Source organism: Arctopsyche grandis, chromosome 10, assembly GCF_051622035.1.
Source record: "Arctopsyche grandis isolate Sample6627 chromosome 10, ASM5162203v2, whole genome shotgun sequence".
Classification (NCBI taxonomy): Eukaryota; Metazoa; Arthropoda; class Insecta; order Trichoptera; family Hydropsychidae; genus Arctopsyche; species Arctopsyche grandis.
Genome location: NC_135364.1, coordinates 7,148,107 through 7,164,480, shown reverse-complemented (window position 1 = coordinate 7,164,480; position 16,374 = coordinate 7,148,107). Strand labels below are relative to the sequence as shown.

At 31.2% G+C, this 16,374-nt stretch overlaps 1 protein-coding gene across 2 annotated transcripts in view; it reads right to left on the bottom strand.

The window, feature by feature from the left end:
• Positions 1–9,709: 9,709 nt before the first annotated feature.
• The window catches only part of LOC143917576 (uncharacterized), a 126,201-nt gene continuing 119,536 nt past the window's right edge, over positions 9,710–16,374 (bottom strand). The window contains exon 2 of one of the 2 annotated variants that reach the window (XM_077439127.1): positions 9,710–10,164. The gene's annotated coding sequence lies outside the window, so the exon portion shown is untranslated. The remainder of the gene's footprint in view (positions 10,165–16,374) is intronic. The other variant, XM_077439126.1, reaches the window with a different exon arrangement.

The window sequence follows — 16,374 nt, the reverse complement described above, 5'->3', positions numbered from 1 at the left end:
ATTTAACGGAATGTCATTTAGGAAAAATATAACAGACATGTATGTTTTTCTGATATTAAACGAAACTGATATTGATTTTTATTTAAATACTTCAGCATATTGAATCTTTCTGGCGCAAAAGTTAGCACTTTCCTTATTGTGCAAAAAAAAAATTATGCTAGGTATTGTGCTGGACCAAAGCATCCAGTTAAAAATGTGTGTTTCGAGTTAAAATAATACAAAATCTGAAAGGTTGATTATTGTAATAAGCTATAAACATCATCATATCATTTGTTAAACGTCAAATAATATAAAATAAACGCAAGCAATGAAAAAAACGACGGCTGAAGTAGACCCGTCATTCCAAGGCGTACCGAATTCCTCCTTCCTCTTGCATCTGTGAGGCACGTTTAAATAATTATTTCTGTTGATATTGATCAATGTTTATATTTCGTAATGACATAATTCGAATAATAAAGGTTTTGACGAGGAATACATAACAAAATGGCAAAGTATCAAAACGATCGGAAGACTGTAGGAATATATACTGAATCGATATCGAAGTGAAACATATGTAGAATAGGCTTGAAAAAAAAAATGAATACCCTTCATTCGTTATATTTGGAGAAATAAAATAAAATACTAGTCCTGGTCACTCGCTATCCATCACAGTGCGAAAAGTGTTAATATCGAAAAACTAAATACCTTTATATTTTTAAAATAATACGTATATACTTTTACATTTAAACTATATATGTAAAATATGTACAGACATTTAATATGAATATTATTGAAAATATATAATTGTAGCTGCCAACTATTTCATTATCTTGTTGAAACTATATTTTATATATGTATGCTAAAAAAAAGTGAGATCGAAAAGCTTTTAAAAATATTGGTAATATTGAGGACGAACAAAAGAATTTTTATAACGAAAACCAAATTTGAATTTATATAACTTTGTATTTAAAATGTATAGTAAAGTTCATTGAACGAAATATTTTTAAATAAAATTATTTAAGAAAAATCAAGTCCAAGTACATAAATTTTTAAAGTAATTTTGTTCTTAAACATACCTTTATGTGTATGTATTTCAAAAAAGTTGATCTTAACGACATCACATATATCATATATTCATCACATACATATATTTATTTTAAAGTTTGGACCATTGTATTACATACATGCATATACATATGTATATATTTGATACATAATATGATTCATCAGTTATTTAGCCAGCAGCGTGGCTCGGTGGTTGCGTTGATACTAACCATCTCAGTTCACCGGGTTCGATCCCATGAGATTCGATTGAAACGAATTTATTACGAGTATAGTCTTAAATATTTCTGGTCAGACTTGGATACATATTTGTGACTCCAAGTCGATCGTTTTCTATCCGATTTCATTTTTAAAGCGGTTCCTCCATCAAATTAGCAAAAACCATCTTACTCAATATATATGAATACGATTTTAAAAATGTATTATCTATAACATATGTAGATATCTCACTAATTTTTATATATGTATATAGAATTTATATTTTGCTTATATGTCAGGTCACAGCGACGCGTTAGAGTATCCTGCAATTTCACTGTGGCAAAAATGTAAAAATAAATAAATACATAAATTTGAAATTAGATTAGGTAAGGTTAACTTAAAAATTAAAAATAATATTATTATTGATAATCAACATATGTATCATATTTATCGTAGCCTATTAATCCAAACATATAAAGAGTATATTTATTACATTTTTTTATATAATATTAAAAAGCCTAATCAGACTTTTAGATACAACCTTTTATTTGTAGATACAACTATTTATGTATATGTATATTTTTTAAAGAAGGATGTCTCGGGCTTTATTGGTGGTCTTGATCTTGAGTAATGGCCGCCGTTCGGATAATTGATTTCAGGACGACTGTTAATCTATCAGATTTGCAAAAGGGAATCTCTCTTCCCGAATACAAGCATTGTTCCCGTTTTTGCTTTCATTCCACGACAACAACTTTCGAGGCGAATTGTCGTCTACCAACAATACTTCAAAAAGGAAAACAATTTCCGATAGAACTTTGCACAAGAGGGCATTATTATATTGTAGAGTTTAGAATGGGGTACGGCCAATATCTGCTTTCGAGCGAAGAATCGATTAATTAAATCGGCATCATCGAATGCCTCGTCCGATATTGTGGGAAAATCGTAAATCATCCGAATTGAAACGTCTGAAATGAAAAGTCGAACGAAACGAAAACGCTTCATATCGAATTTTTCGATATACATATGTATTGTGGGGATGTTGAATTGGGATACAGAAGAGATAGCTTAATGTACTTTCTTATTCGGAAACGATGTGGATGTTTTCATGGTTGATATAAATAATAACCGGCCGTGTAAACAGAAGAGCCTCATAGCTGAAAATTTTGGATATTTTTGTAGCGGTCTTAATTTAGCGCGACGTATTTTATTTTTAAACGCAATTTAAAAGTACATTTTCTAATTTTAAACGAAGAATGTTTTTAATTAATAATGCTTCATAATTTTCAGCGTTCTTTTCAACAGAACACGAGCCGAAACCCTTCGCAGAATTATTAACGTCTATATACATATAACAAAATATGCTGATTACATTACGCTCAAGTGCAACTTTTCAACATTATTTTTACTTTTATACCTACTTATTAATTGCATTTATTTTTATTTTGCATAATATTTGAATATGTATATGTATAAGTAGAATATAATTTAAAATATTATAGAATGTTGTAGGGCAGGTATTATATTACATATGTACATAGATATATGAAAGGATATTCCATGAGGTTGAACATTTATTGGCATTGCCAAATACGAAATTTATACACTTTAAAATACGAATCTTTCTATAAAATTTAAATATATATAATTGAATCGTTAAAAACTGAATAAAATGAAATAGTAATTGATCCAAAACTGCGCGTCAGAACTTTTTTTTTTTCGAAACATTTTTTCTTCGAAACAAAAGAAACGACTGAAATTTTATTTAAAAAATCTATCGCATTAGTATTGTTTATTTCAATATGAATCATGTTTTAAAAACTTAAAACATCTTAAATTAAAAAATTAAACAATTCAAATATCAAAAAAAAATCAACACTGAGTTTATAATACAATACCTATTTCACAAATGCATACGCTAACTAAAATAAATGTACAATTAATTATGCATGTGATTTTGATTCAAATAAAAAAAAATAACAAATGAGTCTTAGTATTGAAAATTTGTTCGTGTGATCAGCGAAAAATTTTCATCGGTTATAACTTTAATATTTCGCGTTTTGCAATAATGTTTAGAGTGCCTCATTCATATACCCTTTTCCAATTTTAATATCCGCTTGTGGTGTAGTGTTGTGTTCCGTGTTTTTTTTTTTATTACTAAAATAGTGCTAGCGGCCATTTTAAAAAGCGAGTGCATTTTGATAATTGAAGTGCAGTGATTTTCACACAGAGCTGCCCAGATGGATCCTCATAAGTTTTGACATGTGGTTTGACAGCACGTCATCAAATTTGTAAGAGCTTTTTTTAAATTACATATATTTCTGACATGTCAACGCTTCTCTTTGTTAGGTTATATATTGCTATTATTCCGTACAAATAATTTACTTTTGATAAGAAACCACGTGCGCATACATGCCCATTCTTATTAGTGAGGCTGATTTCTCACTAACAAACCACGGATATAAAGGGAGAAGAAGACAATATTGGAATCAGACATTGAACGTGTGCTGATTTATAACGAAGATTACGTCTCACACGTATGGACTGAGAATTCGACGTATAAAAATGTGGAACGATTTGTCGCATATCTACGACTTTTATTTTCACCTCCTGGCCGATAGGAAATTTATCTACTTTTGCACGTACGTACTTTTCAATTCTGAAAATCGTCTAGATTTGCTATCTATTTTGTTAAGTCCTTTTACGTAGCGTTTCACATTGACGATGACACTTTTAATAGTTATAAAAAATGTATGCGAAGCATTTGACTTGTCTGAAGTTTATGAATAACTCGTTGGAATGACTCGAGATGAAAATTTTTTATTTTGTAGGATCCTTTCCAGACGAAAATATGTGTTTTTATATACACGAAATGTGTACGCCTTTTATACTTATCGTCTTCATCAAAGACTGCTCTCAAAGACGTTTGTCCTTCCACAGGGATTATGCTACCAAATTGGTGTCTGAATACTTGTGAAGTCTGATATTTGAAAGAAAAATTGTTCGCATGGTTAAAAAAAATGTTTAAACCGTTCATATCATTTTTTATTTAATTAAATTGGTTCACATACAGAATAATATATAAACAAGAAAGCAGTATAGTGAGACAAAAAAAAATTATAATACTCCATGTATGTACAGTGAGCACTACATGGTAATATAAGAAAACAAAAAAAAAATTACAAAAACATATCAAAATTGAAAAAAAAACAATGAAGGTGAAGAAGCAAATCAACCACAGATTAGTTTCTTCTCCATAACCCTAAAAATACTGAAATAGTCAGCAAAAAGATCGGGACAATCATCTAAACCACCATAAAGACGGCATATAGTACGTGCGATTGCACTATTAAAAGAAGTGTTATTACGACAAATTGGTGGATAAAAAGATTTTTACATCTGCTGAATCGGGCATTAACGTTAAAATGAATTTCGTTCTACACAGATGTTTCAAAGATACCATTAGCAATTTTGTATGAAATTAATAAATCAGAAACTCTTCTGCGTCGAGACAAACTTGCGATCTTGAAAAAAGAGTCTGTCATTATAAGATGGTAACAATTTAACAAGACCAGTCTTATGGGATAAATGGCGCAGAAAACGCCTCTGAATTGTCTCTAAATGATCTTTGTGAATTTGATAATAAGGAGACTATAAAACTGAAGCATACTCCATATTACTGCGAACCAAACTGTTATAGAGCAATATTAGAGTATGCGGATTGTTAAAGGGCTTCGCAACTTGGCAGATAAATCCCAATAGTTTTTATGATTTAGTGACTTTGATTTTGATGTTATATTATAGTTATATACCTTCCGAGATTGATTTTTATCCATCTGTGTATTAAGCTTTTTAAAAAAACTAATATAATAACGAAATTTCAACTTATTTATTTAATTAAAATCCAGCATTTATTTGGCTATTGAAAGATGGAAAATTAAGTGTTCTATTCAAAAAAGTTTGTAGTTGAGTACTATGGAATAGATTTTATATTAAAAAGAGTAGATTTTTATAGTGGATAAACGAATAAATATACGTTTATATATTGCTTATAAAAAGTTTGACAATTTTTTTTTAATTAGGAAAATCATTAAAATGTACATGTATTGGTATATGCAGGGGTGGCTTGTGACATAAAAACAAGTCAGGCTCTTGCCTTATTGCTCATGGAAGTTAAATCCACCCCCCCCCCCCCTATTTAAGTATTTATTTTCCAAAAAAATGAACTGAATATATTTTAAGTAGCAATTCATGCAAGGAAAATTACTTTTTTAACAAATTATCGACTTCCATCATTGTGTTCTAAAAAACAAAAAAATTCGACTAAATAAAAAATATTTAATGATGAAAAATAAAGAATCGACATATTGTAATTGAAGGCAAACTTTGCGCAATATATGCACATATGTAGTTGAAATGTCAAAAAACGTTAACGGTATCATGTATTTTTTAATCGAATCAAGAATATATGTAAGTACATACATACGTATATATGTATATATGTACATATGAGCCGTTATATTTTAAATTGGCGTAAATCCACTTTTGTTCATTTTAAAAAATATCTCACAAAACATTAATATAATTTTTGTGTTTCACAATATTTAAAAATACTGGTGGCCTGTAATAAGTTTATTCTGCTTTTGCCAGTTTCTGGATATATCGAATTAAAAGTAGTGATAACAATATGAAATGATATTCTTTTTATTTAAATTATTTTAACGCAAAGCGGCGATAATCGACGCAATCATCATCTACACACGAATGTTTTGCAATACTACGTATGCGTATGTGCCTTTTTCCCTTCGCTGTTTCGAAGTAATAAGTCCATTACATTTGTTAGCACTTTCATCACATCCTCCTCGTTCACGCAAAACGCACCATCATCCCCGGGTTGAAATTAAATTTGAAAATTTCCAAAAGCATCAAAGCGTTAAAATATCAATTCTCGACGGGCGTACGGTTTTCCCCGTGCCGTTTTAACGACTCGGTGGAAAGTGGCGGTGGGGCAGGTTTTTCCGCACAATGCGGCAATCAGGGACGGTTTGCAACCAGGCCTGCTCCTTCAGACACGACCTCATATTTCACGTCGAATAATATAATATTCTATCATCGGTCTAATGACGGTACATTGTAACGATGCGCGAATTTAAGCGCGGATGACATACGCGAGCGTTTGCTCTCTGTTCGCAGACTCCCCGACGTTTCATTTCCCGGGGAAAATATGACACGCGCTCGTGTCACACAATGACACTTTTCCGACCCTTTCACCTGACACAACCGACCTATTCCTATTCCCCTTGTTTTATCCCCCCTCTAGTCCCACCCCCTTCCCGCTGTCTGTCTGTCTCGGTCTCTCGCGAGGCACTTTTGCAAATGTGAAAACGCGCTTTCAAGATGTTTCCCCGCCACTATCGGAGAACTGTAGAGAGAGCACATTATGAAATAAACGTGTCATATGACAAACGATGTCTAATATTGAAAAGGAAATATTTTGACTGATAAAAGTACACATATGTACGTTTATATGTACATATATATATATATATATATATATATATATATATATATATATATATATATATATATATATATATATATATATATATATATATATATATTGTATGTATGTACATAGTTCGAATATCAAACAATTTTTACTTTATATATGTACGTAGTAGTTACAATAGACGAAGTTTTGTGATCATGCGAAAATTTGAACTCGAGATTTGGACTGATTCGAACTCAGAATCGATCACTGAACACATGTTAATTTTATATTTTCATTTTCAACCACCGAACCAGCAGCATGACTCGGTGGTTAGGCTTTTGTCTAGCACCGAGAGGTTGTCTGGTTTGAAAGGAATTTATTCCGAATATATTATCTGTAATGCTGCTGGTCAGACTTGAATATTTGTGACTTCAAGTCGATCATTTCCTATCAGAGTTTGCCAATTTATCTGATTTCATTGTTGAAACGGTTCCTCCCACTATTTGAGTATGATTTATGTACAGTAAAAATTTATGTACATGTTTAAATTCATAGATATCTCGTTAATTCTGAGTTTTTCAGTGTCTCGTAATTCAGTGACTTATATAATAAATATGGAAGGCGCATTGGGGTTTACCTGTAAGGCATTGGGGTTTACCTGTAATTATCCTGGTATATCTATATTTACATTGTATATGTATTTAAATAAATAAAACATATTATATATGAAAGATTTTATATTCATGTTAAAAACAAGAAAATGGAATAAGAAAAATGAAGTAAAGAACCATGAGTATCTTCAACAAATATTTGGCAAATGATAATGTACAAATAAAAGAAAGGAAAGTGGCAAACAAAAAGCAGGTTTTAGAAATTTACGTCAACGTTAGTAAGCTACCAAGTTGTCTCAACTTGGCAAATAGGTTTTGTAAACTAATGTTTTAACTTGTTCCAATCTGAAGATATTTTTTTTCTTAGTTGAAAGCTTTGAAGCATTTAAGTGATGTTTTAAATTCGGCAATGACTTTCATTGAGAGCTGGTTGCCCGCTTCTGCAGTTATCCAATGTATGTATGTATGTACATACATACATATGAAGATTTTTATGCTATTATAATAGTATTTTGTGAAATTTGGATTGTTTATAGAACATATATTTAATTATTTTTAATGAAGCTGATTTCAATTAAAGAGGAAATCATATGCTAGTTTTTTTTTATTAAAAATAGAAAATCAACTGTATATATTGAAAAACGTGCTTTCTCAGCCACTTCGTTTGTCAAAGAGTTCTTAAGAGTACTTTGAAATTGTACAAATGGTATGAAGTGAGACGATCGATTTTTCACAACACTGTCAAACTGCAAACATTTTTTGATACGATTTTTCAAGTTATGTGGCGGTCGCATTTTCCCGCTTTTCCCCCCGATTGGATAACCCTCGCATTTTTCACTCACGTTTTTCCTCAACACTGACTGAACTTCCCGGGAAGAGACGGACTGAGTTGTTTTCTAACGGTAAACGCAATGAAGTGAAAACTGTTGTTTACCCCCTTCAGTCGCGACTTTTTCAGACTTAGATCACGAGAAACTTGTCCGGAAAATCAACCGGGGAAAATCTCGGTTGTTTCCGCACCGATTTAAATAAATCATATGGACCGATAATTGCATTACGAGTGTGTAGTTTCGGATGTTGAAGAAACATGGTTTTTTGGATCGTTATTTTTGATTATTTTTTGATTATTTTTTTTATTGATTATATTTGTTCAACATATATAATAGATAGTATAGGTAATATCTAAAGCACAGCTTTGAGATTTTTCGCAGCTTTTAACCCGAAAATAAATTCCTATTTCGATTTGAAATTTTTGAAGATATTTTCAAGTCAAGCGAATGCAATATAATATACTAATTCATTATGCTATTACATATTATACAAAATGTACGTACATATGTATGTATGTAATTTTCTGCTTAATTTGAAGACATCTCTCACGCGCACGCATAAAATAAGTATGAGAATAGACGGAAAACTTTCGGATTAAATTCAAATCGAACGATCGACTCGTATAGAGATATTTGTCGATGTGCAAATTTTACGGGAACTTAAGCCGAACGATGGTACGAATCATGAATTTTGCAATTCAAATGAGTGGCTTAATATACGACACTCAATTGCGTGCAAAATTACGCGAGCGAATTAAACGACATAATTATGTTCGAGCACATTTTATGTATAATATATACATAGATTCTAGATAGACATTCTAATAGTAAAATTCAATCATAGTACAATACTTTAAATCCAATATACTATGATCTAAATTGTATATTGAATTTTGATTACAATGATTCTAGGTAAATAAATTGATTAATTTAATTTAATGCATGTCTATGGTTGTCGAAGAAGTCTTTACTAATGTGAGATCAGATATGTATATTAGTAGCTAAAGGTAGTAATGATTAACTATTAGTTTCTTTATGGGGTACTTTATTATTTTTTTAATATACATACATGTTTTCGTGTGTGTCTGCAGTCTGTATATCTACGTCTTATGTACATACGTAATATATATATATATATATATATATATATATATATATATATATATATATATATATATATATATATATATATATATATATATATATATATATATATATATATATATATATATATAATATAGGATCCGGATGTGAAGGATTCCAAGTGAAACGCGCAGATTCGCAGTCAGAAATATTTATTATAACATATCGTCCGGCCTGTTCTCCAACAAGTGACCATTACAACACGCATCCGGTCTCTCCCATGCATACCACACACATACTTTATCCCTAGCAGTTTGACCAACCACACATACGGCTCGGCTCGTTTAAAAATCATTCCTACATTCGGTCATTCCTGACTGTCATTCGCCCTCGGATGACATTCTTCGTCTTTTATATTTTTACAGCATTTCATCTCATATTCTCTTACATTTCATCTTCCACTATATACAATGTATCATCTTACATTCTTTTAAAACATTTCCTCTATCATCCTCAACAATGTTTAATCTTCCATTCCATAAAATCATCTTATATTCTTCTAAACATGCTTTCAATTGTCACAATTACAATTTACATCACAATTACAATCATCATCACAACTACATTTCAATACACTTATACATCAATCATTTTACAATTTACATAACAATTACAATTATAACAAATTAATCGTTACACATTTCACTACAAATCAATTTTTACATTTCAACACAATTCAATCTTCAATAAAGTTACACATAAATCATCACAATTAAAGTTACACATAAATCATCACAATTACAATTTAAAATTATTTCAAGCAATACAAAACAGAAAGGTATCACAATTACAATTTAAAATTATTACAAGCAATACAAAACATTAAAATCAATACCTTTACAATGACAATGATCTTTTATTATTTTACATATATTTTTATATGTGATATAATATACATTCGATACCATCTCAAAGCTATCTATGTATATTTTATATCAAGTGATTTTATTAAAATGTGGGCTTTTTATTATTTTCTCTATTTCTATTATATATACATAAAAAAGTATGTTCTCTGCGTGGTATATTAAAATGATCTTTATTTTGATGAAAAAAGTATAAATTTTGTGATATACCAGTGAGACGAATCATTTTTTTATTTTCCTATAGGTCTGTAAAAAAATCATAAAATAATAAATTGTCTAATTTATAAATGTGTCACTTTTATACAAGCACGAACATTCATACATATGTGCACATGTATATATGTATATATATATATATTTATATATGTATGTATGTAGCTAAGTAACAAGTATTGTTCTCTTTTGCGTATAGATGTCACCTTTGTTCTATTTATTTAAGTCATATGAAATATAAAATTGCTACTTTGACATTTTCAAATTTTGATACTGAATGATATGAAATAAAATAAGTGGAGATTTGCTATGTATGTATGTATGTATGTATTTCCAAAATATACGTGTGATGAAAATATATATTGAAAAGATGGCTCCAAGTGTTATTCAGTTAAACGTGGCATAGCCATGCATAAGTTCGATGACAGGTCACTGGGCAATGTTTTAGTAATAATTTAGAAGTGGGATAGCGTTGTATTATTTAAGCAAATCTGACAGTGTAACATCCGCTAGAGAAGAAAGTGACGGAAAAAGGGAGAGGTTAAAAGCTTCTCGCACTCTCGGGTGCATTTCCTTCATAAGTTGAAATATTGCAACATCTGCTTCGAACTTATTTTGAAATGTTTTATTAAAAACGTTTCACACCTTTCGTCGTTATTCGGTGATTCCGTTCGTTCGTTCGCAATGTCGCGAAAGCGTCGACCTTTGAAAATAAATAAAAACAAAAGGCGGCGGAGGCGGCAAATGCCGAAAATAAAATAAATCATCGAGGTTTATCACGGAGAAAATCTCGATATAATAAAACCGAGAAAGGCTTTTAGCCGGGGAAGTGAGAGGAATCGGCATTCGGGGATGTCGCGTACGCGCGCACTATATATGTACATATGTATTGATATTTTAGTCACATATACTTATATGTTACAGTATAGAGATGTAATCCGTTGAATCCTTGCGTTGTGCGAAGCTATAAATTATTTATATGAATAATAGGATACGAACCGATGGGGGGGGGGGGGGGGGTGTGTGGGGTGGCTACACGTTTGTAGCGTTTAGCGGGACACTACTCTTATCCTCCTGCATGGCAAACAACCTAGGGTCGACCCGAAACGCTGGGCTTACCCTCTTTTCAAGGTAGCTGGAAAATTGGTCAGATACAATTCATCGAAAGGATAATATATATTTTTAGATTTATTATCAGGGATATTTGAAAACCAAAAACGGTCCTCACTCATCCTTCATATAATGGCAAGAAGATTGTTATGAGAAAGTTGCAATTCCTATTGTAAATGTAAATAAATAAACATATACAGTGTAACGTTCTAGGGGTAGTTTATATTTTTAAAAATTCAATGAGAATGATGACGATTCAGTCAACATTTATAGGTATATTGAAAGTGATTCTGTTTACACTATTTTGAATTGTATTTTAAAAGATAACTCTTAATAAATTATCACTAGTATATTTGAAGACCATTATAATTCGAATTTGATTTTGGAACGAAGAACTTGAGAGGCGCGTAGAACTATTTATTATTTACCACACTTACTGACTATATTGCACTCGTTGAATCGGATGTTATGACTGAATAAATTCTTATAAAGAAGTAAATTGAACTCGTTAAGTCGGATTTTATGACTAACTGTCGAATCTAAGGTGAGGTTTATATATATATGTAGTTGATTTATATATATGTACTTGTTATGACCAATGTCTGGCATTCCTGTCTTATCGCAAGTATCTTGTTGAAAATATTCTGTATGTATGTAATTTTGTTATTCCCACGTATGACCATGTAAAGAGTGAAATTAGAGTAAAATAACTTGAAAAATAAGTGAGGTATATAGCAGTAGGTATGAATATGGAAATGGACAATGAAACTGAATAGAAAATTAAACAAATTATAACATTGACTTTTAATGTGAAAAGCTGTGATGTTTTCATATCCAACACTTTTGGAAAATTTTAATTGGAAAAAGCATTTTCTATATGATATTTTATTTTATTCTTGCTTTAATTTAATTTTTTGCATAAAAAATGATTGAATTTCATCAAATTTTATCAAGTAGCTTCAATAGATAATTTTTTTTCGATAAATCGATATATTCGATAAAGTATAGATATATGTACGTAAATAGCACTATTGTTATTTCTGATTGCATTAAATTATTAAAGGATTTAAACCGCCGCCCTGAACGTTGCCGTGTGATAATTTTTGCCATAGTACTTTAATTTTATTATATTTTGATATTTTTTTTATAAATATCAGATTATTCTACCCATACATAGAGTTATAATTTAAATTGGCTTAAAAATGAAAGGGAAATTAATCAGTGAAAATAGTCGTAATAACGAAAGCGATATGTATTTAAGTATGTTTATGAGCATCAGGTATTGACATTAAAAAAAAAATAGACGTTCATAAGAGTTCACGTCATGACATGCGTAGATAAACACGCTCATTTGTACGTGGACGGCTGGCATAATTAAATACTTAATTATGTTTCAGTTTTGTCAAATTTTCTTCGAGCAATTTTCCAGTGAACCATTTTTAAACCTGTTGTATACATTTTCAAAGGTGGGATGAGCTTCATATATGTATGTATATATTGTAGTTGGCAAATCAAAAATTAATATTACGTAGATACCGCGCAAATTCAAGTAAGCCGATAAAGTATTACCCCCAAGGCAGTTAATGGCTGTCGATAAACAAGTTAAATAAAAAAAAAGCAAGCGAGTGGTTGAGTGGCCATTATCGGATAGGATGGAGTTTGTCGTTTGCGCTCTCTCCCGAAACGTATAAAGTATCTATTATAGTATGTATTTGGGAAATCTCGAGGGTAATTCTATACGTTGCTCGGGGTCCGATTGCCGTTTTCGTCATTAGTAGAGTGGCACACTAAGCTTCCATATTAGTCGATGCTGGATCATCTTTGAGATGTGTTGATCGAAAATGGCGTGACACGTTTATTTTGCAGCGTATAAATAAACAAAATAGAAGGACGTATGTATACATACGTACAAGCTCTAGTACTGAAGATGTCGTAACAGTATACGTCTACTTTCGACAGTATTTCGAGTGTTCGGTTCTTGAATGACGTGTATATTATGTTTATATGAGGCATATTCGATTTCGAGGATTGCAGATCTACAGTGAGATTATGTTGACAGAGGGAGAGAGAGAGAGATTCGCAATTATAAGGGATAATACTCGAATGACGAAAAGGACAGTTGTTTGGTCGAGGGAATTTCGGTAAAGAACCGTTTCGAAGATTGAGTCGGATAAATGTATGTACCTACATAGTTATTCCAAATTCAGATCTCGGTTTAAGATTGTCCATATCTCGGATGTGGCATCGGGAATTTTGTGAAATTACCAGATTTCAATTTTGGATATTTCGACGGCAAACACAAACGCTCTACAGAATATGCCGCTGCGGTTTAAATAAATCATATCCTTGTTGTTGTGTTTAAGATTTTCATATGTTATATGTATGTAGATGTGGCTATTTTAATATGTTGTGTCACAGAATTTCAAGAGTATCAGGATGGGATTAGTTCGAATAACTTTGGCCATTTTAGAAATTACTGGCACTACACGATATAATATTATTCATGCATATTAATACGTTAAATAATGTACGTTATTTATTATAAAATATTGCTTATATATATTATATGTTTTTTTACTTGGGCGACGCTAGTTTATTAATTGAAAAACAAACAACAGCCATTTATTGATAAGTATAGCCCATTATTGATTAATTAAATCGTCTTAATAATTTATTTTTAAAGAAATTTAACTGTTTCTACATATGTATCTATGTAATTTATTTATTTTTTTACATCAAAAAATATGAAGGTTATGGTATAATACTTTATATATGTTGTTTTTATATTGTACTAATGTTGTGTCCGTTGAATTTAACGGATAGTTTTGCAAAGCAATTGATACACGAATTTAAATAAAGTTATATGTTATATATTAACTAGTGAATAGCCCGATGAAATATCATCGCATGGGTATAAAATTATTGGCTAAAAAAAATCCCGGAACCGTTATTTTCATAGACTCTCATAGATTGTTTTCAATTCTTTATTTGTAATCATTTTCAATTCTTAAAGTTAACGTTAACAAAATGTAATATTTTCCGATTATACACAAACGGTCATTGACCTCGTAACGTTGAATATTATTATTACACATAACAAATTACGTGCATATATATGTACATATGATGTGTATTTACAACACGTATTCTGGGCGAGGATATGGCGTTCGGCGCGGGTTTGTGATCACATCGTGCTTGGATCGGAGGGTCCGAGGTTCGATTCCCGGCACCCGCGGTGAATGAAATCAATTTTTTTTCTCGAATATCGTCAAAATATAATTAATTTAAATTTAAATTTAAATTTAATTAAAAATAAATATTGAAAAAAATGGTTCAAAACCTCGCTAAATGAAATTATTAAAATTACGTATTTTTATATGGCGAGAAGCAATATTTCAATTAATGTTTAAAAAAAAAAAGGCGAAATGAAGAATTGGATTTGGCGTGAGGTTCGTGACCATTAGCTCAATTTAGACATATATTCAGGCTATTTGAGATGAGTGGTTTGAGTCGCGGCAAAGTCGACTCGACGAATAATGAATTTATCGATTTTTATCGATTCATTCATTATGTTCGGCGAGAGTTAGGACACATACACACACACACACACACACACACACAGACAGATTACCGTCTTTATAAATATGATGTATTGTTAGGTAAGGTGCGCGCGCGCACCTATAAATTAAAATAGGTTGAGTGCACGCATTACACGCTCACTGATCTAACCCGTTTATCTATTCGAAATGATGTGTGAATGTGTATACGCTCCCGCGCAGCGCATCTGACGCTTACGTCGCCCGTTGCAAGTCAGGTGCTCAATATCAGGAGCACATGTTAGACGATCCACCTCCCGATTTCCCTAAAACCCCACACAAATGGTCTTCAAGTCACATCCCTAAAGCGGATGCTTAAATGCACCCATTTGTCAGAGTGTATCGTTGTTGCTCTAATTGGTCAATAATTTAGTCCACGTGGACCACTTTAGTCATGGTGATTGGTTGTGCGCCTCATTTGCGTGTATTTATTTTATTAAATACCTCTAGGCACAACATATAATCCTGGCATTCTAAAATTCGTTTTTTTTTTAAATCTCCATACTGGCTGACGCGTCCGTTTTTATATTTCTTATATTGTATAAGTTTTTTTGTTGAATTTCTCTTTAATGTTTGATTTGGTCATTAATATTCTTCAACTTTTATATAAATGAAATTTAATACCCATTTTATGTAGGTTTTCATTTCATTCGAAAATGAGATTCGATATTAAAAAAGTTTAAAATCATTTTTGGTGTTTCAAAGCGAGCTTTTTTTATATTGGTCGTTATTAATCGATTTTCAAACATTTTTTGATTAAAAAACGATGAAGACGTATCATCGATTTCGTATATTATAAATATTTGTGTATACTTTGAAAGTATGCAAGTATCGTTTAAGTTTGTATATGTAGATATTAATAACTCAAAGGAATGAGTGTCGGAAACGGAGCGTCTTTTTTGAATGGAGTTTTTACAATTCCACGTGTACTTAAAAGTAAAAGCGAGCTAAATGCAAATGAATAAAAACAAATATAAAAATATTTTATACGGGATATAAAAATACGAAAATTTAATTGAAGCAGTATACATACATAGAAGGCGGTCGTCGTAATAAATATGAGTTTTCCGGATAAAGACGTAAAATCCGTACGGTATCATCCTTAATACGCAAAAACAAATTTGCATCGGGGTTTGCGCGGGAATGAAGGCCTGAAGGGCGAAGGGAGAGAAGAGAGATTCAACTTTTAAATCAATGTTTTCCTTAACATTCTCGGTAACGAGTGGTGGAGCGCGAGCTATGGAAAAAAAGTGGAGTGGCAAAGGGAAATTTTATCAAACG